The sequence below is a fragment of the Crinia signifera genome, chromosome 11 (genome assembly GCF_055691185.1).
Source record: "Crinia signifera chromosome 11, ASM5569118v1, whole genome shotgun sequence".
Taxonomy (NCBI): Eukaryota; Metazoa; Chordata; class Amphibia; order Anura; family Myobatrachidae; genus Crinia; species Crinia signifera.
The window spans coordinates 91,867,329-91,894,478 of NC_139227.1; the positions used below are offsets into that span (position 1 = coordinate 91,867,329).

Below are 27,150 nucleotides of genomic sequence, written 5' to 3' on the forward strand. Positions count from 1 at the left end.
AGAATTGCTGCAAACATGTCTAGCTCAGAGGATTCCGCAGCTGAGGACGCTCTACAGAGAGCTACAGCAGAATCCCTGCTTGAAGCTTTGCAGAAGAGGGAACAGGAGCGTAGAAGGAGGGCCCAAGAGAGAAGTAGCCTGCAAGACCAAGCGGGCCCCTCACTAACAGGCCCTGTTCAAACTGCACCAGCTCCACAAGGGCCAAGCAACCAGCCAGAACAAGAGGTTGCATCTCTCCAAACAGGTGTGACCCAGCAGGTGCATGGTGAGAGAACTGGGGCCACCAGAAAACGAGCTGCAACATCTAGGGTGAGGACTGAGCAGGATACCACCACCAAAAAGAGAAACCCTGCATTTGTAGAGTCAGAATTGCGAATTTTAGTGCCCAGGGCACGCGAATGGATAGAATTGGCAACCAGGAAGCCGAGTGCCAGTGCAAGGAGAAACCTTTGGGACAAGATCACAGAGGAAGTGAACCAGGTGTCACCAGTGGTCAGAGATTGGCTAGCGGTGAAGAAAAGGCAAGTGTGTTTGTCCCCCTGATAATGTCATATGTGTGTACATATGTTACATGTATGTTTTGAGAATAATAGAAAGGTGTGTTTGTAGATAGTGCTACACTTCAATGTCACATGTGAACACAACCATGTCTAATAACCCACATTGATATATGAAACATGCACCATTGGTGTGATGTGAGGTTATGGGCACAGTTCTGCTCATGTAAAGTGTGTTTTTGAAAGAGTTGTTGTAACATGTTCCATATGATGCTACTGAAACAAGAATGACCAAACTGTGCACATGTAGCTGGTGAGAAACTACACATCCCAGTATGCCATCCCATAGTTAAATTACTCCATAATAACCACACTGTCAAGCTATGGTGGAATGTGTAGTTTCACAACAGGTGGAGGTGCATAATTTGGCCATGGATGATGTCATTTCTGCATAGTGATCTATGTATGTGCATTTAGTGGCCTAATGAATGAGATGAGACACTGAAATGCCTCCTAATGGAGACATTAATGTGTGTGTGGGACACATATGGCTAAAAAACATAAGATCACCCACACTAGGAAATGTCACGTAGCACAGTGGTGCACATATCTCATGGTGATATTTGTATTTTTAAACTTGTAGGTGGACAGACTTCAAAACGACACTGAAGAGGAAGATGACTGACCGGTACAACCACAGCATGTCCACCGGGAGAGGGCCTATGCCAGATAATTTGGAGTATACCCCCCTGGAGCAGGACACCTTGGATGTCATTGATGTGGCCGAGGTCAGGGGGATATCCAATATGGATAGTGAGCTCCCGGCGGAGGTCTTTGCTGCTGCTTTTGATGGTAAGTCACAGTAATGCATTGTATTTTGAAAGATATTTTTTTGTGCGTATGTGATGGTGACATTGTTTTCAATTATTATCCTAGAAGAAGCAGAAACCCAGGATGAACCGGCAGCATCTTCCTCTGCAGAGCCACAGGTGGAGCAAGTGGTCCAGCCTCCACCAAGACGACACCCCCAGCCACAGGAGACATGGGATGCCAGCGTGATGGTGATGCTGGAGAGGATCGAGCAGCAAGGGGTGGATGCTGCGATCCGTCAGCAGCAGGTTGGGGAATTTCTGACAGATTGGAAGGCCACAAACAGGCAGCAGTGTGAGGCCTTCAACCGCATGAATGACACTCTGGCGGCTGGCATGCAAAGCATTGGCCAACACCTCAGCCGCCAGAATGAAATTCTTGCGGAGCTGCTGACCACCGCCAGGTCCCTAAGGGACAACCCCCATCTGCTGGCCCACCCCAAGCTGCTCCCCAACCTTCCACCTCTGCTGACCCTCCTGTGTCCACTAGGGGAAGACGCCGCAAGCCATCTGAGCCAAAGGCCCCTGTCCCCAAGGCCCCATCTAAAAGGGGGAAAAAAGGGCCCAAATAATGAGACCTGGTTCACTTCCTCTGTGGTTGGACCCCAAATGTTTAAATTGCACTGGACATCCACTTCCTGAGTTGGCCATCGATCCATTTTCGTGCCATGGGCATTAAAGTTCTTATTTTGACCTCTACAAATGCAGGATAAATTTTTGGTGGTGTCTATCTTGCTTAGTATTCACCCTGGTTGTTGCAGTACGTATTCTGGTGTCCCCATTTCTTTCACCATTGCATTTGCAGGGTAACACATGTTTGGAGATATGCAACCTCTTGTTCTGGCTGTTTTTTTATTTTTGTGTCTATTTTATTTGTTTATTTGATTTATGACATTAAAGTGTCAAATAAGCTGTGATGCTGAACAGCAAATACATTTATTTTACCAATTAAAACAAAATTGTTGTATGTGTAATTTCTTGTGTGAAACAAATACTACATTTATGTGTACTTACTGACCAGGGTATTTTTGAACATTTGTTGAAGTGTGGTAGAAGTTTCCCATGTGTAACCCTCTCCATGGCCATTCCCATGTTCCTATCCAACTTTTCCCTGCTAATTAGTTTGTGTCAGCACATGTGCAGAGCAACTTAATAGGTGAGAAAGCAGTTTGTGTGCAGGTGAGGTAGCTCCTACAGTAGTAGGTAAAAGCAGGTCCAGAACAATGCTTTCCTCATGGAGTGGGTGAGGCAGACAAACAAGGGTCAAAAGGTACATTTGTGTAGGAATGCATATGTGTCCTCCCTAAAAAAAGATGTGTGAATCGGCCAAACATGAGAAAATTGCTTGTGAACAAACATGTATAACTTTTTAAATATATATGATTTTACAGTGTCATAAGCAGATGTAGGAATCCTTTGTTAGAGAGATGTGAGTGCAATAATGTGATTGGTGGCATCTTACATCCAGAGTGTAGTAAAATCCAATTCATAGCAGATCAGATAGTGGTACAGTTCTGTATTTTGGGTACTATACAAAGATTGTGTGCAAAATAGTGGGCATGGGCTTAAAACATTGCTGAAACATCCTTTGTAGGTGTTAGATGTGGTTTATGTTATTGTATCATAAATACAAAACCTATGTTTGTATTAGAGTGAACACGTTGACACATGTCGCCTTGTGTAGATTGAGTGTGCTACTGTGTAAAGTCTATGAAAGCACGTAGTGAATGTGTATAACTGTTCAACAAATAGCTACCTTAGCATATATAAGCAGGTCTTAAAAAGATTCTTACCTTAAATTAAACAAACCTTTAAATGTAGAGAAGTATAGAAAGATAAGCTTCCAATGTGTTTGAGTGCTGTGTGTGGCTTGCAGGTAGTGAAATCATGGTTTTGACTTAATAGACTGCAGCATTGCTTATTACATTCAGGTGTATGTGTTTGAGTAGTAATCAGCGTAAATTAGCAAACCCAGGCGCACGCAGGCATGCGGTATCTGTAGGGGTGGTCTGAGGTGGCGGTTGGCGGCCGCCTGTTTTGTGTCCGAAATGAACGGTGCTTTAGGCGATCGTGCGGTAGTAGCACCGTTCATTTTTGGTGCACACCCCCGTGTACGCCCATGTTTACGCCCATTTTCCCTCATTATTTCGGCCGCTCCCCTCAACACGCCCCTATGCCGCCCCCAATGCCCGTACTCTCGCGTACAGGTTTTTTCGCACGGAGAGACCCGTCCGTAAGCGTTGTGGAGTGTTCGCGCCTGCGCATTAGCGAATGTACGCATGCGCAGATCATGAAAAACCCCGGAACGTACGCGTACGGCCCGGCCGCACCAACCAGAATAAGGCCCTATATCCCCTTTGCTACATAATGCAGTAACTGAAATAACGACACAGATACAGGGACACTCTGAACGCCTTTCCATAGCTGAAGTTCAGATAGGAGACAATACTGACCAGATACAGGCCTTACAAAAGGAGGTTAAACTCCTCAAAATTGATAACAAAAGACTGACAGACTCAGTTGAGAATATTGAGAACCGCTCGCGCCGTAAAAATATTCGCATAATAGGCCTGCCGGAAACATTAAAAGGCACACAACTTGATCGTTTTGTACATGATACCCTCCCCAAATTACTGCATATTGAGGAAGCATGCAAAGACATTGAGGCATACAATCAGATGCGATGCGATGCGATATCGCATCGCATCGCATGCGACCATCGGATGCGATGACCCGATTTTTCCATAGGAATCCATGTTAAAATGGACTGAGTCCATTTTAACATGGAATTCAATGGGAAAAAGGGGTCCTTTTCATACCCCTACTATCCAAGTGGGCATGGAGTTGGATATAAACCTGTGGCGAGCGTAGCGAGCCACCGAGCCCGAAGCGTGGCGAGCGAAGCGAGCCCCGCGAGGGGACGGTATTCTGTGTCCCCTCGCGGGGCTCGCTACGCTCGCCACGCTTCGGGCTCGGTGGCTCGCTACGCTCGCCACAGGTTTATATCCAACTCCATGCCCACTTGGATAGTAGGGGTATGAAAAGGACCCCTTTTCCCCATTGAATTCCATGTTAAAATGGACTCAGTCCATTTTAACATTGATTCCTATGGAAAAATCGGGTCATCGCATCGCATCGCATCCGATGGTCGCATGCGATGCGATGTGCCCGATCCGACCCGATTTAGAAATCGGCAGCCCAGATACTACATAAGTACCGATCTTAGTTTTTTGGGTCATCTGCAATGCTTTCTGTCTCCAACATTGTTAGGTCATTCTTTAAATAGGATTCTGCTTCATTAGGAGACAGAAAATCTTAAAATCCCGTGGCTGTGAAAATTCGCAGTCGGGCTGGAAACATCATGTGGAATCTCTTGTTATCCTTTACCAGCATGGAACACACATTATTAAAGGATCGTCGGGTTTTTGCTAGTTCAGGTGAATATACCTGATAGATACGTAGTGTGTTTACCTCCCATAGCAAGGGGTTAATTTTTCTGGAGGCTGACCAGATTAGGCTTTTATGTAAATAGTTCAGGACTTTTATTATGACCACTCTCGGTCTGGTGTCTGAATTCGGTTTTAAAGCCCCAATTCTATGTACTCTTTCAAGTACAATGTCTTTGCATGCTTCCTCAATATGCAGTAATTTGGGGAGGGTATCATGTACAAAACGATCAAGTTGTGTGCCTTTTAATGTTTCCGGCAGGCCCATTATGCGAATATTTTTACGGCGCGAGCGGTTCTCAATATTCTCAACTGAGTCTGTCAGTCTTTTGTTATCAATTTTGAGGAGTTTAACCTCCTTTTGTAAGGCCTGTATCTGGTCAGTATTGTCTCCTATCTGAACTTCAGCTATGGAAAGGCGTTCAGAGTGTCCCTGTATCTGTGTCATTATTTCAGTTACTGCATTATGTAGCAAAGGGGATATAGTCTCCTTAATAGCAGCTACCAAGTCGGGGTACGCTATATTTACGTTACTTGCCACCCTTCTAGTGAGGTCGCCATCTTGATCCAGCTCTGAAATTGGTTTCTTAGCCGCCGGGGTGCCTTGGGCGTTGTCCGCTTCCAGCGCCAAGCTGTGTTCTCCGCACCGTTTTTCATGGCGTTGCGACAATGGCGTCTGCGGCGTCTTGGAAGCAGGTTTTGCAGATGGAGGTGGACCCAGAAACTTGTCCATACTTGCAGGACAATGTCGGGGAGATCTGGATCGGGTTCTGCGTGGAGCAGACAGCTTGCAGGTGATCTGGGACCGAGCGGGTGAAGGAGCTGTGCGGAGGAGCTGCTCACTCCAGGATGCCGGAAACGGAAGTCCTATGATACTTGTAATTAGCGATAAACTGGCTTTTGTCAGTCATAGCTTGAAGTATGTCATCTAATGATGATTTTGCCTGCAAGTACCTAGATTTGTGCGTATGTGTAGGGTTTGTAAGATAAGTGGCGTATGTTTTCTCTAGTTCTTTCTGAGCTGATTTGTATGATTGAGATAATCTTTTTTTATGTTCTTTTTCAAAACTCATGATTGAGCCACGCAAGACAGATTTGGCTGCCATCCAATAGAGTGAGGAGTTAGTTGCTAGGCATTCTTTATGGTTGGCATGATACTCTTCCCAAGCTTTTGTTAGGTGCTCTCGGAAGGGGTGAGATTTAGAGAGGTGGGAGGGAAATTTCCAGGACCTATACTGGGAGGTTTCTTTGGATGTCTGTAAAGAGACATGTAACAATGCATGGTCTGATATGATAATGGGGTAAATTTTCGCTGCAGTAGTTTGGGGGAGAAGGCTGGTAGAGACAAAGATACAGTATAGTCGATGCGCGAAAAGGTATGATGCGCAGCCGACAAACATGTGTATTCCCTGTGGGTTGGGTGGAGGTCTCTCCATACATCTGTAAGTTGGAGGCTGTTTAATAGAAAAGGTATATTTATCCTGGGGGGATGTCTTGTTTTGGCATTGGCATTAGATCAGTCTAGGGTGGGGTGAGCTGTAAAGTTAAAGTCTCCACAAACAATTCAAGATGAGGCGATGTGCGGAGTGAGCAGAGCTATAATTTGTTTGAAGAAGACTTTAGAATATGTGTTGGGAGCATAAATTGAGCATATGACATATGGTTTGTCATTGATTTTGACTTCCACTATTAGATATCTGCCTTCTGCATCTGCTTGTACCGATGTGACCTCAATCGGAAGGGACTTAGAGACCAGGATCACAATACCTCTTGATTTAGAATTATAAGGGGCTGAGGCCAAGACTCTCCATTTCATCATTTGGAGTTTTAGCACTTCTGGGGGTAATAGATGTGTCTCCTGGAGACACACAACATCTAGAGCCTGCTTTTGCAAATAGACCAATACCTTGCGGCGTTTAGCCGGCGAATGGAAACCACCCACCTTGAGGGAGCCTATTTTGATTTCAGTCATGGGAGTCGGGGTGGACTGGGGTGAAGAACATCAGACCAACGTGGTTTCTCATATTCTCATCAGTACTTCTGGTAACCTGTGAAAACACTGGGGGAGGACTAGGGGAGGGAGACATAGATGCACAAGACAGGGGAGAGAACAAACATATAATGCAAGCTAGTGCGATCCACGCACTCAATGAGCCATCCAAAACATAGACATTCTGCAGAAAACAATTAAATTTAGAAGACAGAATAGTGAACCCTATATCAAGGTTCCTGATATCAATATAGATACGAGACATGGGAAATATATAACCGGGCATAATCCCATGTTTTTTTTTTTGTTTTTTTTTTGCCATATAACTACTAATAGAACTAAAACGGATCCCTTATGACCTGAGTGATATATTGACCTAGGAAGAGAAGAATGATGATGGGGGAGGGGGGGGTGGGGGGGGGGTGATATGACATAAGGGAAAAGAGGCGGAAAGGAGTAGGGGGGTAGGAGTAAATAAGATTTTGTAGAAGGTTATAATCACCAACAATCATAGTCAATAAGTGAAGTCACTTTAGGTTAGGAATCTTCTGAAAGGTGAGAGTACTTCGCATCTCAATCATATCATTTATCCGTAATATCTGCTGAAGGTGAGGAGAGTTTCTCTCGGAGGAATCCTTTGGCATTGTCAGGGTCAGAGAAGTCGTATTGGGTGTCATCCATGAAGATCCTCAGACGGGCTGGATACATCAGAGCGAACTTCAGTTTTCTTTCAACTAATTGGGTACAGATAGGGGAGAAGGCTTGCCTCTGTTTGGAGAATTCCACGAGAAGTCCTGGAACAATCGTAGATCCTTTCCCTCCCATATAAGATTCTGGATCTTGCGTGATGCTCTCCAAATCGCTACTTTATGTAAATAATTTAAACATCGGAACAGGATAGGCTTGGGTCTCGGGTCATTGTGTTTGGGAGTGTATCCTAAACGGTGTACCCTCTCCACCACTAGGTCCTTGCATTCCTGTTATTCCCAGGAGCTCAGGTAGTTTTTTGGTGACAAAGTCAGTTAGAGCCGGGCCTTTGATGATTTCTGGGAGGCCGACTACTCTAATATTATTCCTCCTTGACCGATTTTCCATCTCGTCTATTTTATTCTAAAGATGATAATTGTCTTTCTGGAGTCTGATCATATCGTTTTGTACTGTGTGCATATCATGAGAGAGAGCTCCTATCCTGTTCTCATTAGTGGAGACTCTAGTGGTTAATTGCTGCAATTGTTGAGATATTTCTTGCACTGCGTTGGTTAGCAGGGGGGCCATGGTGGATAGCATCCTCAATGTCTCTGTAAGTTACAGGGGAGTCAAGGTCTTTGGAAATCTGTGTTGTATCAGAGTTTCCTGAGTTCACTATGGATTTCTTGGAAGCAGGTGAGAGAGGGGTAATATCATCTTCCTCTTCTGATGCCATGGTGTGCTCAGCTCTATGTTTCTCATTCCTGGTTGGGGTATGCCTAGTCTGCTTCCCCGTTGAGTGGGAGTGATCCATCTGGGGATGGGGTATATGAATGAGAATGAGCCCCTTGTACTTAGGCTTTAGCCTGTGTAGTCAGCCAAGTGACACTGCTTGAAATTGTGCCCCAAGGTGAGGCTGGGGGGAGGCAGGGTCCTCTCTGCTAAATCAGGGACAAGGGTAATCCCCAATGATAATATAGGCGCAGTTCCTTGATTTTACCCTTTGTGGTTATAATGCCCAGGGGGGGGGGGGGGAGGGCGGAACCATCTGCCACTCTGTATAAGGGGTATAGTAATGTCTCACTGCCCTGTGGGAGTGCGGTGGGGCGGCAGATAGGTCGAGGCTTGAGCAGTACCTGGATGTTTCTGTGACCTCTGCAGCTTAATAGCCCAGCGTGTGTTGGCCCAAGATGGTGCCGGGTGAAGGATGGGCGCGTGTCGCTGTTGCGGTAGGGTAGGCGTTTGGTCCAAGTTGCGCCAGCTGTCTCCCCGGCTTGGTGGCTGGTGTGGGACTCAAGTTCTCCTTCCACTGCGTTTCGCAGGCCAGGGGGGACTCGGATCTGTCTCCGTTTGTAGCACGCTGTAATGGCGCTGGAGAGGGCGGTGACGTCACCGGGTACGGAGAGGGTCCACTGTTCGCCGAGTGTTCTGCTCGTTCAGGGGGTGCTGTGTAGTCAGGCAATGGTGGTCGGGGGAAGGTGAATGTCCCCCTATATGACCATTTGGTGGGATCAGCCCGGAGCTGCGGTCTCAGGCAGCCATTCCCATGAAACCGCAAGTGGAAGTCTCCCACTTGTCCTACTTTAAAGTCAATTATTTCTAGCATTTGGACTGTGTTCTCATCACTATCAAAGGCTTGATGGCAAGTAACATCTGGCCAATAGCACGACTGCTACTGTAAAAGCAATGCTAGAGTTACACTAAAAGTGTGCTGTGCATGTCTGTTATTTAAAGAAAGACTTTATAACATGATTGACAGGAATTTAAGATCTTGACAAAAATATCAGCTCCAAAAAGATATCAAGCCGACGAGGATGTGATTTGAACCCATGCGTGCAGAGCACAATGGATTAGCAGTCCATCGCCTTAACCACTCAGCCACATCGTCCTTCATGTTTGCCACACACCCAGCAATCCGACACCACTTGTCTTATTTAAAAGTCAATCATTTAAACCACAGTGGATTGTATTGTCATAACTATCAGCAGCCCATATAAGTTTAACAAATACCTAGAGAATGTTCTAGACTTTATTTACTTAATAATAAATGATTTTGTAAAATGAAAACACTTTCAGATCCAATTGTAAGACAGAGTATTATGTTCATGATCTTGAAGTAGAATTCCTGATTTGACTGGTATATTCTTGAAATTTTTGTGTTGGTTTCAAATGGCATCTTGTTCATAATCTTGACTTTACTGGTTTATTTCTTGATATTTTTTTTAGCTTCAATCGGCATCTTTTTTTGATCTTGAAATAGATTTCTTGATTTAAAGTATTTTTTTACAGTGATGTGTAAGCTTCAAGTGTTGGCTTATGAAGCATTCTTCGCAAAAGTAGCATGTCCAGACAACGTAAATTAAATCGGCGAGGATGGGATTTCAACCCATGCGTGTTGAGCACAATGGATTAGCAGTCCATAACCTTAAACTCTCGTCCACCTCGTCTTTCTGCTATCTCATAATCCCGGCATTCTGACACCACTTGTCCTACTTTAAAGTCAATTATTTCTAGCATTTGGACTGTGTTCTCATCACTATCAAAGGCTTGATGGCAAGTCACATCTGGCCAATAGCACGACTGCTACTGTAAAATCAATGCTAGAGTTACACTAAAAGTGTGCTGTGCATGTCTGTTATTTAAAGAAAGATTTTATAACATGATTGACAGGAATTTAGGATCTTGACAAAAATATCAGCTCCAAAAAGATATCAAGCCAACAAGGATGGGAATTGAACCCATGCGTGCAGAGCACAATGGATTAGCAGTCCATCGCCTTAACCACTCAGCCACCTCGTCCTCCATGTTTACAATGCTCCCAGCAATCCGACACCACTTGTGGTATTTAAAAGTCAATAATTTAAACCTCTATGGATTGTATTGTCATAACTATCAGCAGCCCATATAAGTTTAACAAATACCTAGAGAATGTTCTAGACTTTATTTACTTAATAATAAATGATTTTGTAAAATGAAAACACTTTCAGATCCAATTGTAAGACAGAGTATTATGTTCATGATCTTGAAGTAGAATTCCTGATTTGACTGGTATATTCTTGAAATTTTTGTGTTGTCTTCAAATGGCATCTTGTTCATAATCTTGACTTTACTGGTTTATTTCTTGATATTTTTGTTTAAGCTTCAATCGGCATCTTTTTCTGATCTTGAAATAGATTTCTTGATTTAAAGTATTTTTTTACAGTGATGTGTAAGCTTCAAGTGTTGGCTTATGAAGCATTCTTCGCAAAAGTAGCATGTCCAGACAAGAAAAAATTAAATAGACGAGGATGGTGCTGAGCACAATGGATTAGCAGTCCATAACCTTAACCTCTCAGCCATCTCATCTTTCTGCTATCTCCCAATCCCGGCTTTCTGGCACCACTTTTCCTACTTTAAAGTAAATTATTTCTAGCATTTGGACTGTGTTCTCATCACTATCAAAGGCTTGATGGCAAGTCACATCTCGCCAATAGCACGACTGCTACTGTAAAAGCAATGCTAGAGTTACACTAAAAGTGTGCTGTGCATGTCTGTTATTTAAAGAAAGACTTTATAACATGATTGACAGGAATTTAAGATCTTGACAAAGATATCAGCTCCAAAAAGATATCAAGCTGATGAGGATGGGATTTGAACCCATGTGTGCAGAGCACAATGAATTAGCAGTCCATCGCCTTAACCACTCGGCCACCTCGTCCTCCATGTTTACAACGCACCCAGCAATCCGACACCACTTGTGGTATTTAAAAGTCAATAATTTAAACCTCTGTGGATTGTATTGTCATAACTATCAGCAGCCCATATATGTTTTTTTTTTTATGCAATCAATTTTTATTGAGTGTAAAGCAGGGTTACAGAAGATCAATGTAAAATCAAATAATGCACGTACAATAAGAAAATAACATAATAGGATGGTTATCTAAAGTGCAACAAATCTTTGAATGTAACATCAGGTTGTAGTTATGCGTAACCCTGAAATCTAGGACATAATACTCATACCACACATATTAGTAAATTATGGAGCGTAGAAAGAACCATAAGAGTGGCATTGCATGAGGTTAATAGAAGAAAAAAGGGGGAGAGGGAGGAAGATAAAGAAAAGAGAGGGGGTGGTGGGGAGGGAGTGGGGGAGGATTTGTTTAGGAGTCACTGCGTGTTGGAAAGGGCCCTATCGGACGAGACATGTATAGAGTAATCAGGTGATTCTTTAAAAGTAAGCCAATTTAGCCAGGTAACAGTAAAGGTCTGGGTGGAGTGTTTTAGAAAGGATGTAAGATCCTCCATGGACATATAAAGGTCTATTCTGCGAAACCAATGGGAAAGAGGAGGGGGTGTGGGGGCCCTCCAATGGCAGGGTATGACAGCTCTCGCTGCATTCATCAGGTGTCTGAGTAATGATTTTTTAAAGCGCGAGATGGGTATATCCATCAAATTAAATAACCAGAACTCAGGGCTGAAGGGGAGTGAAGAGCTAGTAATCTTCTCGGAGATAGCATGAATCTGGCGCCAGTAGCCCTGGAGGACTGGGCAGGACCACCCGATGTGCAAGGGGGTGCCTGGGGATTGATCGCATCTCCAACAGCGATTAGGTAATGCTGTATTCATTTGGTGTAATGTGGAAGGGCATCTGTACCAGCGAGACAATTCCTTATACTGAGTTTCCAGTGTCTGAATTGAGGAGGAGGATGCAAATATAAATTTAAATATTTGGTTCCACTGGTCTTCCGACAGTTCATGGCCCAGTTCCTCCTGCCAGGCCAGTGTATAAGTAGGCTTTGAGTTTGAGAAATTAATCAGGCAAATTTGGTAGAGTTTAGAAATCAGGTGTTTTGGACAGTCCTGAGAGAGGGGTAGAGATTCAAAAGGAGTCGGATCCCAACTCTGCCTCCGCGGGGGGAGGGAAGAAATATAGTGTCTGACCTGGAGGTAGAACCAAAAGGAACTTGCCGGGAGACCAATGTCATCTCGTAAAACCATGAAGGGACGTAGGCCAGACCTGTCCACCAGTCGACCCAGGTAGGACACATCCGCTGAGATAAGACCTGGAAGGTTCCTTAAATTGAATCCCGGAGGGAATTCCGGGTTGTTGATCAAAGGTGTGAGGAGTGTGGTGCCTGGGTCGAGATAGGGGAGATGCCTGAATCTAGCCCAGCACTTGAGTGTTGGAGACAGGGTGGGTTGCCGTATTGAGGGGATCTTCCGGAGCCATGGTATGACCCGGGGAGATACGCCTACTGAGTGGCCTTCGACAGAAGGCCATAGCTTATATTGGACAGGTCTGGACATCTCCACAATTCTGGTAATGTGAACAGAATGATAATAACTGAGAAAATGGGGAAGTTGCAGGCCGCCCCTCTCGCGGCTCTGAACAAGAATTTTTTGGGATATTCTCGGTCTACGGTTCCCCCAAATAAATTTACCCACTAAGCTTTGTAATTCTTTAAAAAACGAAAGGGGTATCGTGATAGGAAGGGCTTGAAGCATGTAGAGTATCTTAGGGAGGATATTCATCTTAATCGTGTTGACTCTGCCCAACCAGGAAAGTCGAAGTGAAGACCATTTTGTAAAATCCGCTTTTAAGTTAGTCAACAGTGGTGCAAAATTTAGTTGAAAAAGGTTTGAGTTGTCTCTCGATAGTAAGACCCCTAAATATTTAATATGCGATGGGTGCCAGTGAAAAGGGAAGGCCTTTTTAAGTCCCTCTACTAAGTTGTCTGGGGCAGACACATTTAAGGCAACAGATTTTGTGAAGTTATTCTTAAAATTGGATAAGTGTGCGAACCTCCCAAATTCCAACATCAAAGACGGTAAAGACGTGGCAGGGCTAGATATGGATGCCAGAAGATCATCCGCATATAAAGCTAGTTTATGCTCAGTTCTGCCTACTTTAACACCCTTGATGTTCTCATTCATGCGGATCGCACGAGCTAAGGCCTCCATGCATAACACGAATATTAGGGGTGACAAGGGACAGCCCTGTCTCGTGCCATTCCGAATGCAGAAAGGATCTGAGAGGGCGCCATTGACACGGATTCGGGCTGATGGAGTACTATATAAAGCTAGGATACGATGAAGGCAATTAGAACCCAGCCCAATGTGTTCAAGAAGGGCCTCCATAAAGGTCCAATTTATCCTATCAAAGGCCTTCTCTGCGTCAGTGGACAGGAGGACCACGTGGGCTTCCCTGAGTTTAGTAAAGTGGATCAGGTCAATTATTCTTGTGGTATTATCTTTGGCTTCTCTACCGGTAACAAAGCCCACCTGGTCCCCATGAACCAGCTCAGGGAGAAGGGGTCCTAGTCTCATGGCAAGCAGCTTAGCAAAAAGTTTCAGGTCTACATTTAAGAGTGAGATAGGTCTGTAACTTGAACACTGGGCCGGGTCCTTTCCCTCTTTGGGAATTATGGTGATATGGGCATCGAGACTTTGGGATGAGAATAGCCTCTCTTTAGAAACCGCATTACAAGCTTTTAGGAAGAGGGGCATTAATATTGACTGAAAAGACTTATAATAACTTGTCGGGAAACCATCCGGGCCTGTTCAAGTTCCTATATGGAAAAGGGTTGTTCGAGTAAAGATAAGTCTGTTTCTGACAGACGAGGAAAGTTGACCGAGGCCAAGTAACTATTAATCTCCTGCTTGAGTGAGAGCTTATCTGGAGGGGGTATGTCCCCCTTTAGATTATAGAGTCGGGTGTAATATTCCTCAAAGGTTTTTGCTATCTGGGTAAAGGTATGTACCCGTCTTCCCGTGGCATCTACAACATTTTGGACATAGGTCTGAGCTCTTTGTGTCCTCAAAGCTCTAGCTAACATTGAGCTAGGCTTATTTCCCCAGAGGTAATATTTGTGTCTGCATTTACGTAGTTCGAGCTTAGTTCTATCCCGCAGAAGCAGGTTGAGCGCCGCTCTGGCCTCAGTTAGTTCCTTTAAAACATCTGGTGAGAGGGTGGACTTATGGGAGTATTCTAAGGATGCTATCTGTTCTAGAAGTTTTGTCCTCCTAGCCTCCTTTTCTTTTTTCATTATCGAACCCAGCTGTATACACTTCCCCCTGATTACGCATTTATGTGCTTCCCAAACTATTACTGGAGAGGATTGTTCATTGTCATTATTGGAAATATATTCTTGGATTGCTAAGGATAGATCTTTTTTAAATCTGGGGTCAGAGAGGAGGAGTTCGTTGAAACGCCAGGACCACGGACGTGGTTGGGAGGAGGGTATATTCACTGTGGCATAAACAGGGGCATGATCGGACCAGGTGACTTGACCGATTTCACTATGTGTGAAGTGTTGTAAGAATCTATGGTCTACTAGAAAGTAGTCCAGGTGTGAGTAAGTGGAGTGTGGTGTCGAATAAAAGGTATAATCCTTTACTGAGGGGTGCTGAATTCTCCATAAGTCTATTAACTGGTGGTTATAAAGGAGTTGCCTAATTTTGCGGTGGTCTCGTATTCGTGGGGAGTTTGGAACAGGATTACAGTCAAGGAGCGGGTCCAGTGACCAGTTTAGGTCCCCTCCCAGTACCATACAACCCTCTCTAAGCGGCTCGATAAGGCGCATAACTCTTCCAAGAAACTGTCGTTGTTTAGTATTAGGAAAATACACATTAACAAATGTGTATTTTTGTGAAAAGATTGAACATTTAAGAACATGGCAGCGTCCCTCTATCAGAACGTGGTGCGAGATGTCACTTGGTTGTAATCTGCGGGAAAGCAGTATGGCTACTCCCAGAGTTTTGCCTTCAGAATTGTTACTAGAGTAAACTAGGGGGTAATAATGGCTACTCAGTCTAGGTGAGGCTCCCAGTTTAAAGTGTGTTTCCTGTAGAAAAGCTACGTCTATCCTTTTGGACCTGAGATCTCTTGATAGCGTAGATCTTTTCTCAGGTATATTGAGACCTTTTACATTCAAAGAGCAAAAGTTAAGAGTTGCAGTGTTGGCTGGAGTCATGTCTGAGGTGTTAGGAGGTTACCTATAATATGACAGAGCCACAACCAAGTCTTGTCCGGGCCAATGCAGAGGGCGTGATCTCCTGTTGGGGGAGAGGAGGGGTGGGAGAGGAAAAGAGCAGGGAAGGGGGGTATATAGAAAAGAACATCATGAAAAATTAACAAGGTACGAACATTTAACAAGAAAAATTCTAAACCACCTTTGGAGCCAGTGATGCCTTACTGTGCATCACGTCCAAAGACTATGTGGATCACCCTAACTGGGGTTGGCGTGTGTCACCAGCCACCGGGCTAAGAAATTGGAACTAAAAGCGTGATCTAATGCGTTTCCTACACATATTATAGTAAGAGTAAGCGCCCAATGAGAGGGGCAATGTGTGACAGGAACTATTCATCTCTAGGTGTGATATTATAGTTACTTTTAACAAAAGGGAAAAAGTCTCTTATATAGAATACTCTATACCATTCTCCTTACTGTCTAAACTATAATTACTCAGATGAATGGACTTTGGTAAAGTTAATTTACCTGTGAGGGAGTGGCTGTTGTTATTTGGACCTAGGCGCTGTAGTTATTTAAACTAGCCTGTAAAAAGGTGCTAAACTCAGGTTACAGTGGAAAACAAGAAAAAATAAATAAAAGAACACCTAACAGAAAAAGGTAAACTGAGAATGTACTATGGAAGGACAACAAGACCAAATATAGTCATTCAAATGGCATGGTCAACAATATTAATAATAGGTAACGAAACTTAGACTTGTGCATACCATGTCTTGTTATCTTTGAGCTAACTTCTTAATATTGCTTAGGACCCATTGGTCCCCACCTCCAGGCCAACAGCCCATTGACTATGCGACCCCGAAAAAGGAGGTATAACTCCTCAGGGAGTCGGTGTTGAGTGGGGGTAAGAAACCCATCTAGACAATTTAAACTAAACAGACTATTAAATATTTCAACAGTCCTGACAAACCCTTTTCCTCATTGTTTATGGGTCTGTCTATCAAGAGGAGACAAGACTCAGGTCACCGCTGCGGATTGGGTCGCTCCGAAAGAGGGCGAGGCATTGGTTCTTTTTCCCACTGTTTGCCACTGCATGGGGCCAGACGGAGGGTGAGGAGGGTCAAGGCGCGTTGTGAGGTGAATCCAGTCGGCGAGGTGTGGTTTGGTTATTGCAAGGGTCGAACAAAATGAGTCCAGGTCATCTGGGTCCTGAAGCGAGACTAGTTTGCCCTCATGAGACGCTTGGATGCTTAACGGGAAGCCCCATCGGAATCTTATGTTCTTTTGTTTCAAAATGTCAGTGAGGGGTTTTAACAGACGCCTTTGTTGGAGAGTACTCCAGGAGAGATCAGGGAATATTTGGATCCTCTCTCCATTAAATTCAATAGCTTCCAGCTTTCGGGCCTTACTCAAAATGTCCTCATGTTCCTTGTGATAATGTAATCGACAAATAACATCCCTTGGCTTTTCTGGTTGTAGACCTCTGGGACGCAGGGCGCGGTGAGCCCGGTCGAACAAGATGGTGTTGTCAGGGGCTGCATCAGTTATCTCATTAAAGATTTTAGTGAGGGCATCGAGAAGGCCAGGTCCTTGAATGTCCTCAGCGAGGCCACGTATCCTTAAATTGTTTCTCCTCCCCCTGTTGTCGAGATCTTCAATACGGCGTTGAAGGAGTTTTAGTTCCTGGGCATGTATGGATGAAACTTCAAACAGCTTGGTCTGGTATTTCGCCGCCTCTCCGGTGTGTTCCTCTAATTCAGAAACACGCTGGGCTGTTTGATTCAGTTCTGATTGAATCGCAGAAACCTCCACCTTAATTGTTTCTCGCAGAGATTGTTCCAGGTCGAGGAAGTGTTTTTTAGATGGAAGATCTTCTTTGGTAGGTAGGGTACGGAGGTAGGATAGGACCTCAGTTAGCGTGACTTCCGAATTTGATGGTGGGGATAAGATCGGAATAGACTCCATTTGGTGAGGATTTTTTGGAGACTGTGAAGAATCAGAGGAAGTTTGAATATCTTCGGCGTTGGTCTCGGTGGTTTGGGTAAGATAGCGAAATATATTGGACTGTGGTTGGCTTTCGCCCGACTGTCTGGGCCCCGGCGTCTGTATGCCCCTCTTGGTCCTCCCCATTAGCAAGTGAGATGTGGATGAATAGTCACAACAAGGTTAACAGTGCATTTCAGATACTTCATGATGGTGTGAGTCCGGTGGGGGATTGACGTCCACGCCTCCCCATTCTGCGTGGGTGATTAGGGGGTCATGGCCCGCAAGCCGAGGGGGCCGTTATCTCATGGACACTCCAGAGGTCAGCCTCCCCTTCTGTATTTCAGGACAATGTTGTACAGACCAGGTGGGTTGTATCCATCTAATCCCGTCTGCCCAACCGTGGCAGAGATGGAATAATATGTAATGTACTTGTGGGGGTTATTTATTGAAATATGGTGCTAGGCAGTATAGTAATTAAATAAGAGAATTGGGTGTTAAGCCAATGTTTGCCGCAAGATGGCGATGTAGGACCAAAGTTGAAGCAATGAGGAGAGAAATGTCCAGTTTCAGCAGGGCTCCTGCAGGAGAGCACCCACCAGTATTAGCACCAGAAGTGTCCTGCAAAGTCTGCAACCCCTAGGTCATTATGTCAGAAAGGGGGAGCCAGGAGAACATCTACCCCTGGGGGAGCAGGGAGAGCTGAGGGTAAATGCCCCTTCCAAGCTGTATTTATATTAGTGTCCCAGGTAGGAGTTAATAAACTTCAGTTCTGTCTAGTGTTGCAGGCTCGACAGGCAGGTGGATTGTAATAGAGTACCCAAGTCCACTTACTGTGTCCTTATGTAGGCGTCTTGACTGGGCAGGCAGGTGAGGGATAGAGCCAGATCATGGGAGGCTGCTGATCTCGCCTCCTTAAGATGGCCGCTGCGTCTCCCCTGTAGAGAGTCCCGGCGTGCAGGAGTCCCCTGCGACTCTCCAGGGGCTCCAGGTGTCACTGCCAGGCACCAACGGGGCTCCGCCGCCAACGGGGGAAGCCTCCCCTAATGCCCAGCTTCTTTTGTCTGGCGATCGCCGCTACTTCAGCCGCGGCACCAGAGCCGCGAGCGGCCTGAAAATTGAGGTCCCGGCTGCACCCCTGTGCGTAGGCCGCAACCCGCGGGGACTCCCGGATTGTCTCCCGGCTCCGCAGCACCGCTACACAGGGTGGCGGGAGATAAGAGAGGCAGTCTGGGGGTTTAGCGGTGGGCAGGGAGGCTCCAAAGGCTGTCGGAAGCTCCGTGTACAGGGAGCTCCACGGACCTGCGACCTCTCCGTTCAGCCAGCCCATATATGTTTAACAAATACCTAGAGAATGTTCTAGACTTTATTTACTTAATAATAAATTATTTTGTAAAATGAAAACACTTTCAGATCCAATTGTAAGACAGAGTATTATGTTCATGATCTTGAAGTAGAATTCCTGATTTGACTGGTATATTCTTGAAATTTTTGTGCTGGCTTCAAATGGCATCTTGTTCATAATCTTGACTTTACTGGTTTATTTCTTGATATTTTTGTTTAAGCTTCAATCGGCATCTTTTTCTGATCTTGAAATAGATTTCTTGATTTAAAGTATTTTTTTACAGTGATGTGTAAGCTTCGAATGTTGGCTTATGAAGCATTCTTCGCAAAAGTAGCATGTCCAGACAACGTAAATTAAATCGATGATGATCTGCTATCTCCCAATCCCGGCTTTCTGGCACTACTTTTCCTACTTTAAAGTAAATTATTTCTAGCATTTGGACTGTGTTCTCATCACTATCAAAGGCTTGATGGCAAGTCACATCTCGCCAATAGCACGACTGCTACTGTAAAAGCAATGCTAGAGTTACACTAAAAGTGTGCTGTGCATGTCTGTTATTTAAAGAAAGACTTTATAACATGATTGACAGGAATTTAAGATCTTGACAAAAATATCAGCTAGAAAAAGATATCAAGCCGACGATGATGGGATTTGAACCCATGCGTGCAGAGCACAATGGATTAGCAGTCCATCGCCTTAACCACTCGGCCACCTCGTCCTCCATGTTTACAATGCACCCAGCAATCCGACACCACTAGTGGTATTTAAAAGTCAATAATTGAAACCTCTGTGGATTGTATTGTCATAACTATCAGCAGCCCATATAAGTTTAACAAATACCTAGAGCAGTGTTTTTCAACCACTATGCCGTGGCACACTAGTGTGCCTTGAGCTGTTCTGAAGTGTGCCCCCAGATTTTGAGATGCCCAACCCAGTTTACAGCAATCACCAGTTCAACTGTTATTTACTGGTCTCTACTTTTCATGTAAAGGGCCAATGTATTTTATTTTGTTACCAGTGTGCTTGTTTTTTATATGGGGGCTAATAGGTTTGTTTTTTTCCTGTGGGGGCCAATGTGTTTTGCCCTGTGGGGATCTCATGGTGTGCCTCGGCAATTTTAAAATCGTATTTAGTGTGCCGCAAGGTAAAAAGGTTGAAAATCACTGACCTAGAGAATGTTCTAGACTTTATTTACTTAATAATAAATGATTTTGTAAAATGAAAACCCTTTCAGATCCAATTGTAAGACAGAGTATTATGTGCACGATCTCGAAGTAGAATTCCTGATTTGACTGGTATATTCTTGAAATTTTTGTGTTGTCTTCAAATGGCATCTTGTACATAATCTTGACTTTACTGGTTTATATCTTGATATTTTTGTTTAAGCTTTAATCGGCATCTCTGTTATTTAAAGAAAGACTTTATAACATGATTGACAGGAATTTAAGATCTTGACAAAAATATCAGCTAGAAAGAGATATCAAGCCGACGATGATGGGATTTGAACCCGTGCGTGCAGAGCACAATGGATTAGCAGTCCATCGCCTTAACCACTCAGCCACCTCGTCCTCCATGTTTACAATGCACCCAGCAATCCGACACCACTAGTGGTATTTAAAAGTCAATAATTGAAACCTCTGTGGATTGTATTGTCATAACTATCAGCAGCCCATATAAGTTTAACAAATACCTAGAGAATGTTCTAGACTTTATTTACTTAATAATAAATGATTTTGTAAAATGAAAACACTTTCAGATCCAATTGTAAGACAGAGTATTATGTTCATGATCTTGAAGTAGAATTCCTGATTTGACTGGTATATTCTTGAAATTTTTGTCTTGTCTTCAAATGGCATCTTGTTCATAATCTTGACTTTACTGGTTTTTATCTTGATATTTTTGTTTAAGCTTCAATCGGCATCTTTTTCTGATCTTGAAATAGATTTCTTAATTTAAAGTATTTTTTTACAGTGATGTGTAAGCTTCAAGTGTTGGCTTCAAGCATTCTTCGCAAAAGTAGCATGTCCAGACAACGTAAATTAAACCGACAAGGATGGGATATGAACCTATGCGTGCTGAGCACAATGGATTAGCAGTCCATAACCTTAACCTCTCGGCCACCTCGTCTTTCTGCTATCTCCTGTTCCCGGCTTTCTGACACCACTTGTCCTACTTTAAAGTCAATTATTTCTAGCATTTGGACTGTGTTCTGATCACTATCAAAGGCTTGATGGCAAGTCACATCTGGCCAATAGCACGACTGCTACTATAAAAGCAATGCTAGAGTTACACTAAAAGTGTGCTGTGTATGTCTGTTATTTAAAGAAAGATTTTATAACATGATTGACAGGAATTTAAGATCTTGACAAAAATATCAGCTCCAAAAAGATATCAAGCCGACGATGATGGGATTTGAACCCATGCGTGCAGATCACAATGGATTAGCAGTCCATCACCTTAACCACTCGGCCACCTCGTTCTCCATGTTTACAATGCACCCAGCAATCCGACACCACTTGTGGTATTTAAAAGTCAATAATTGAAACCTCTGTGGATTGTGTTGTCATAACTATCAGCAGCCCATATAAGTTTAACAAATACCTAGAGAATGTTCTAGACTTTATTTACTTAATAATAAATGATTTTGTAAAATGAAAACACTTTCAGATCCAATTGTAAGACAGAGTATTATGTTCATGATCTTGAAGGAGAATTCCTGATTTGACTGGTATATTTTTGAAATTTTGGTGTTGTCTTCAAATGGCATCTTGTTCATAATCTTGACTTTACTGGTTTATTTCTTGATATTTTTGTTTAAGCTTCAATCGGCATCTTTTTCTGATCTTGAAATAGATTTCTTGATTTAAAGTATTTTTTTACAGTGATGTGTAAGCTTCAAGTGTTGGCTTATGAAGCATTCTTCGCAAAAGTAGCATGTCCAGACAATGTAAATTAAATAGACGAGGATAGGATTTGAACCCATGCGTGCTGAGCACAATGGATTAGCAGTCCATAACCTTATCCTCTCAGCCATCTCGTCTTTCTGCTATCTCCCAATCCCGGCTTTCTGACACCACTTTTTCTACTTTAAAGTCAATTATTTCTAGCATTTGGTCTGTGTTCTCATCACTATCAAAGGCTTGATGGCAAGTCACATCTCGCCAATAGCATGACTTCTACTGTAAAAGCAATGCTAGAGTTACACTAAAAGTGTGCTGTGCATGTGTGTTATTTAAAGAAAGACTTTATAACATGATTGACAGGAATTTAAGATCTTGACAAAAAGATAACCTTAACCTCTCGGCCACCTGGTCTTTCTGCTATCTCCCAATCCCGGCTTTCTGACACCACTTTTCCTACTTTAAAGTCAATTATTTCTAGCATTTGGACTTTGTTCTCATCACTATCAAAGGCTTGATGGCAAGTCACATCTGGCCAATAGCACGACTGCTACTGTAAAAGCAATGCTAGAGTTACACTAAAAGTGTGCTGTGCATGTCTGTTATTTAAAGAAAGACTTTATAACATGATTGACAGGAATTTAAGATCTTGACAAAAATATAATCTCCAAAAATATATCAAGCCGACAAGGATGGGATTTGAACCCATGCGTGCAGAGCACAATGGATTAGCAGTCCATCGCCTTAACCACTCGGCCACCTCATCTTCCATGTTTACAATGCACCCAGCAATCCGACACCACTTGTGGTATTTAAAAGTCAATAATTTAAACCTCTGTGGATTGTATTGTCATAACTATCAGCAGCCCATATAAGTTTGACAAATACCTAGAGAATGTTCTAGACTTTATTTACTTAATAATAAATGATTTTGTAAAATGAAAACACTTTCAGATCCAATTGTAAGACAGAGTATTATGTTCATGATCTTGAAGTAGAATTCCTGATTTGACTGGTATATTCTTGAAATTTTTGTGTTGGCTTCAAATGGCATCTTGTTCATAATCTTGACTTTACTGGTGTTTATTTCTTGATATTTTTGTTTAAGCTTCAATCGGCATCTTTTTCTGGTCTTGAAATAGATTTCTTGATTTAAAGTATTTTTTTACTGTGATGTGTAAGCTTCAAGTGTTGGCTTCAAGCATTCTTCGCAAAAGTAGCATGTCCAGACAACGTAAATTAATCCGACGAGAATGGGATTTGAACCCATGCGTGCTGAGCACAATGGATTAGCAGTAAATAACCTTAACCTGACGGCCACCTCGTCTTTCTGCTATTTCCCAATTCCAGCTTTCTGACACCACTTTTCCTACTTTAAAGTCAATTATTTCTAGCATTTGGACTGTGTTCTCATCACTATCAAAGGCTTGATGGCAAGTCACATCTCGCCAATAGCACGACTGCTACTGTAAAAGCAATGCTAAAGTTACACTAAAAGTGTGCTGTGCATGTCTGTTATTTAAAGAAAGACTTTATAACATGATTGACAGGAATTTAAGATCTTGACAAAAATATCAGCTCCAAAACGATATCAAGCCGACGATGATGGCATTTGAACCCATGCGTGCAGAGCACAATGGATTAGCAGTCCATCGCCTTAACCACTCGGCCACCTCGTCCTCTATGTTTACAATGCACCCAGCAATCCAACACCACTAGTGGTATTTAAAAGTCAATAATTGAAACCTCTGTGGATTGTATTGTCATAACTATCAGCAGCCCATATAAGTTTAACAAATACCTAGAGAATGTTCTAGACTTTATTTACTTAATAATAAATGATTTTGTAAAATGAAAATACTTTCAGATCCAATTGTAAGACAGAGTATTATGTTCATGATCTTGAAGTAGAATTCCTGATTTGACTGGTATATTCTTGAAATTTTTGTGTTGTCTTCAAATGGCATCTTGTTCATAATCTTGACTTTACTGGTTTATATCTTGATATTTTTGTTTAAGCTTCATTCGGCATCTTTTTCTGATCTTGAAATAGATTTCTTAATTTAAAGTATTTTTTTACAGTTATGTGCAAGCTTCAAGTGTTGGCTTCAAGCATTCTTCGCAAAAGTAGCATGTCCAGACAACGTAAATTAAACCGACAAGGATGGGATATGAACCTATGCGTGCTGAGCACAATGGATTAGCAGTCCATAACCTTAACCTCTCGGCCACCTCGTCTTTCTGCTATCTCCTGTTCCCGACTTTCTGACACCACTTGTCCTACTTTAAAGTCAATTATTTCTAGCATTTGGACTGTGTTCTGATCACTATCAAAGGCTTGATGGCAAGTCACATCTGGCCAATAGCACGACTGCTACTGTAAAAGCAATGCTAGAGTTACACTAAAAGTGTGCTGTGCATGTCTGTTATTTAAAGAAAGACTTTATAACATGATTGACAGGAATTTAAGATCTTGACAAAAATATCAGCTCTAAAAATATATCAAGCCGACGAGGATGGGATTTGAACCCATGCATGCAGTGCACAATGGATTAGCAGTCAATCGCTTTAACCACTCGGCCACCTCGTCCTCCATGTTGACAATGCACCCAGCAATCCGACACCACTTGTGGCATTTAACCCCTTACCGACACAGCCTGTTTTTGCCTTCCTGACACAGCCCTTTTTTTCAAATCTGACATGTATCACTTAAGTGGGGATAACTTTTTTTTGCTTTTACTTATCCCAGTGATTTTGAGATTGTTTTCTCGTGACACATTGTACTTCAAGTTAGTGGTAAATTTTGGTCGATACAGTCTGTGTTTTTTTGTGAAAAATACCAAAATGTTGTAAAAAAATGGAAAATTTAGCAATTTTCAAAATGTTAAATTTTCTGCTTGTGAGACAAATAATCATACCACTCAAAATAGTTAATAACTAACATAGACCATATGTCTACTTTATGTTTCCATCATTATTTCAACCTCCTTTTAATTTTTTTGGACACTAGGAGGCTTACAATATGAATAGCAAATTCTCAAATTTTCAAGAAAATTTCAAACACTGATTTTTTTAGGGACCAGTTCAGTTCTGATGTGACTTTGAGGGACTTTTATGTGAGACACCCCCATAAATGATGCCATTTCAAAAACTGCACCCCTCACAGTATTCAAAACATCATTTTGGAAGTTTGTTAACCCTTTAGGTGTTTCACAGGAATTAAAACAAAGTGTAGGTGAAATTTCAAAATTTCATTTTTTTTGCAGATTTTCAATTTTAATACATTTTTCTAAGGAACACAGTAGATTTTACTAGAGAAATGTGACTAAAAATTGATTCCCCCAATTCTTTTGTTTTCATAAATATCCTATATGTGGCCCTAGTGTGCACGTTGACCAAACCACAGGCTTCATAATAGAAGGAGCACCTACTTGATTTTGGAGCCTCCTTTTTATGAGATTATTTTTTTGGCACCATGTAGGTTTCTAGGCACCATAAGATGCTAAAAGTTAGGAACCCCCCCACAAGTGACCCCATTTTGCAAACTACACCCCTCAGGGAATTCATCTAGGGGTATAGTGTACATTTCAAACCCGCAGGGGTTTCACCAATTGTGGTACAACTGGGCTGTGAAAATGAAAAATTACATTTTTTACACAAAAATGCAGTTCTGGCTCAAAATTTTTCATTTTCACAAGGAATGAAGGAGACAAAGCACCCAAAATCTGTGCCCCAATTTCTCCCGAGTACGGCAATGCCTCATATGTGACCAAAAAATACAATTTGGGTGCATGGCAGGACTCAGAAGGGAAGGAGTGATTTTTGGATTTTGCAGCACAGATTCTGGTGGAATGAATGGTGGGTGCTATGTCGCATTAGCAAGACCCCCGAAGCACCAATACAGTGGAACCCCCCCACAAGTGACCCCATTTTGCAAACTACACCCCTCAGGGAATTCATCTAGGGGTATAGTGTACATTTCTAACTCCCAGGGGTTTCACCAATTGTGGTACAACTGGGCTGTGAAAATGAAAAATTACATTTTTTTACACAAAATGCAGTTCTGGCTCAAAATTTTTCATTTTCACAAGGAATGAAGGAGACAAAGCACCCCAAAATCTGTGCCCCAATCTCTCCCGAGTACGGCAATGCCTCATATGTGACCAAAAAATACCATTTGGGTGCATGGCAGGACTCAGAAGGGAAGGAGTGATTTTTGGATTTTGCAGCACAGATTCTGGTGGAATGAATGGTGGGTGCTATGTCGCATTAGCAAGACCCCCGAAGCACCAATACAGTGGAACCCCCCCACAAGTGACCACATTTTGAAAACTACACCCCTCAGGGAATTCATCTAGGGGTATAGTGTACATTTCAAACCCCCAGGGGTTTCACCAATTGTGGTACAACTGGGCTGTGAAAATGAAAAATTACATTTTTTACACAAAAATGCAGTTCTGGCTCAAAATTTTTCATTTACACAAGGAATGAAGGAGACAAAGCACCCCAAAATCTGTGCCCCAATTTCTCCCGAGTACGGCAATGCCTCATATGTGACCAAAAAATACCATTTGGGTGCATGGCAGGACTCAGAAGGGAAGGAGTGATTTTTGGATTTTGCAGCACAGATTCTGGTGGAATGAATGGTGGGTGCTATGTCGCATTAGCAAGACCCCCGAAGCACCAATACAGTGGAACCCCCCCACAAGTGACCCCATTTTGCAAACTACACCCCTCAGGGAATTCATCTAGGGGTATTGTGTACATTTCAAATCCCCAGGGGTTTCACCAATTGTGGTACAACTGGGCTGTGAAAATGAAAAATTACATTTTTTACACAAAAATGCAGTTCTGGCTCAAAATTTTTCATTTTCACAAGGAATGAAGGAGACAAGCACCCCAAAATCTGTGCCCCAATTTCTCTCGAGTACGGCAATGCCTCATATGTGACCAAAAAATACCATTTGGGTGCATGGCAGGACTCAGAAGGGAAGGAGTGATTTTTGGATTTTGCAGCACAGATTCTGGTGGAATGAATGGTGGGTGCTATGTCGCATTAGCAAGACCCCCGAAGCACCAATACAGTGGAACCCCCCCACAAGTGACCCCATTTTGCAAACTACACCCCTCAGGGAATTCATCTAGGGGTATAGTGTACATTTCTAACCCCCAGGGGTTTCACCAATTGTGGTACAACTGGGCTGTGAAAATGAAAAATTACATTGTTTTACACAAAAATGCAGTTCTGGCTCAAAATTTTTCATTTTCACAAGGAATGAAGGAGACAAAGCACCCCAAAATCTGTGCCCCAATTTCTCCCGAGTACGGCAATGCCTCATATGTGACCAAAAAATACCATTTGGGTGCATGGCAGGACTCCGAAGGGAAGGAGTGATTTTTGGATTTTGCAGCACAGATTCTGGTGGAATGAATGGTGGGTGCTATGTCGCATTAGCAAGACCCCCGAAGCACCAATACAGTGGA

The 27,150-nt window shown here is 43.0% G+C and overlaps 8 non-coding genes across 8 annotated transcripts; all 8 read right to left on the reverse strand.

Moving 5' to 3' along the window:
- Positions 1 to 9,295: 9,295 nt before the first annotated feature.
- TRNAS-GCU (transfer RNA serine (anticodon GCU)) lies at positions 9,296 to 9,377 on the reverse strand. The gene has a single exon. It is a non-coding gene; the product is annotated as a tRNA-Ser (tRNA).
- Positions 9,378 to 10,206: 829 nt separating this feature from the next.
- TRNAS-GCU (transfer RNA serine (anticodon GCU)) lies at positions 10,207 to 10,288 on the reverse strand. The gene has a single exon. It is a non-coding gene; the product is annotated as a tRNA-Ser (tRNA).
- Positions 10,289 to 11,104: 816 nt separating this feature from the next.
- TRNAS-GCU (transfer RNA serine (anticodon GCU)) lies at positions 11,105 to 11,186 on the reverse strand. Its single transcript has one exon. It is a non-coding gene; the product is annotated as a tRNA-Ser (tRNA).
- Positions 11,187 to 19,402: 8,216 nt separating this feature from the next.
- Positions 19,403 to 19,484, reverse strand: TRNAS-GCU (transfer RNA serine (anticodon GCU)). The gene has a single exon. It is a non-coding gene; the product is annotated as a tRNA-Ser (tRNA).
- A 768-nt stretch (positions 19,485 to 20,252) lies between these two features.
- Positions 20,253 to 20,334, reverse strand: TRNAS-GCU (transfer RNA serine (anticodon GCU)). The gene has a single exon. It is a non-coding gene; the product is annotated as a tRNA-Ser (tRNA).
- A 2,016-nt stretch (positions 20,335 to 22,350) lies between these two features.
- TRNAS-GCU (transfer RNA serine (anticodon GCU)) lies at positions 22,351 to 22,432 on the reverse strand. The gene has a single exon. It is a non-coding gene; the product is annotated as a tRNA-Ser (tRNA).
- Positions 22,433 to 23,263: 831 nt separating this feature from the next.
- Positions 23,264 to 23,345, reverse strand: TRNAS-GCU (transfer RNA serine (anticodon GCU)). Its single transcript has one exon. It is a non-coding gene; the product is annotated as a tRNA-Ser (tRNA).
- An 829-nt stretch (positions 23,346 to 24,174) lies between these two features.
- Positions 24,175 to 24,256, reverse strand: TRNAS-GCU (transfer RNA serine (anticodon GCU)). Its single transcript has one exon. It is a non-coding gene; the product is annotated as a tRNA-Ser (tRNA).
- Between the last annotated feature and the right edge of the window lie 2,894 nt (positions 24,257 to 27,150).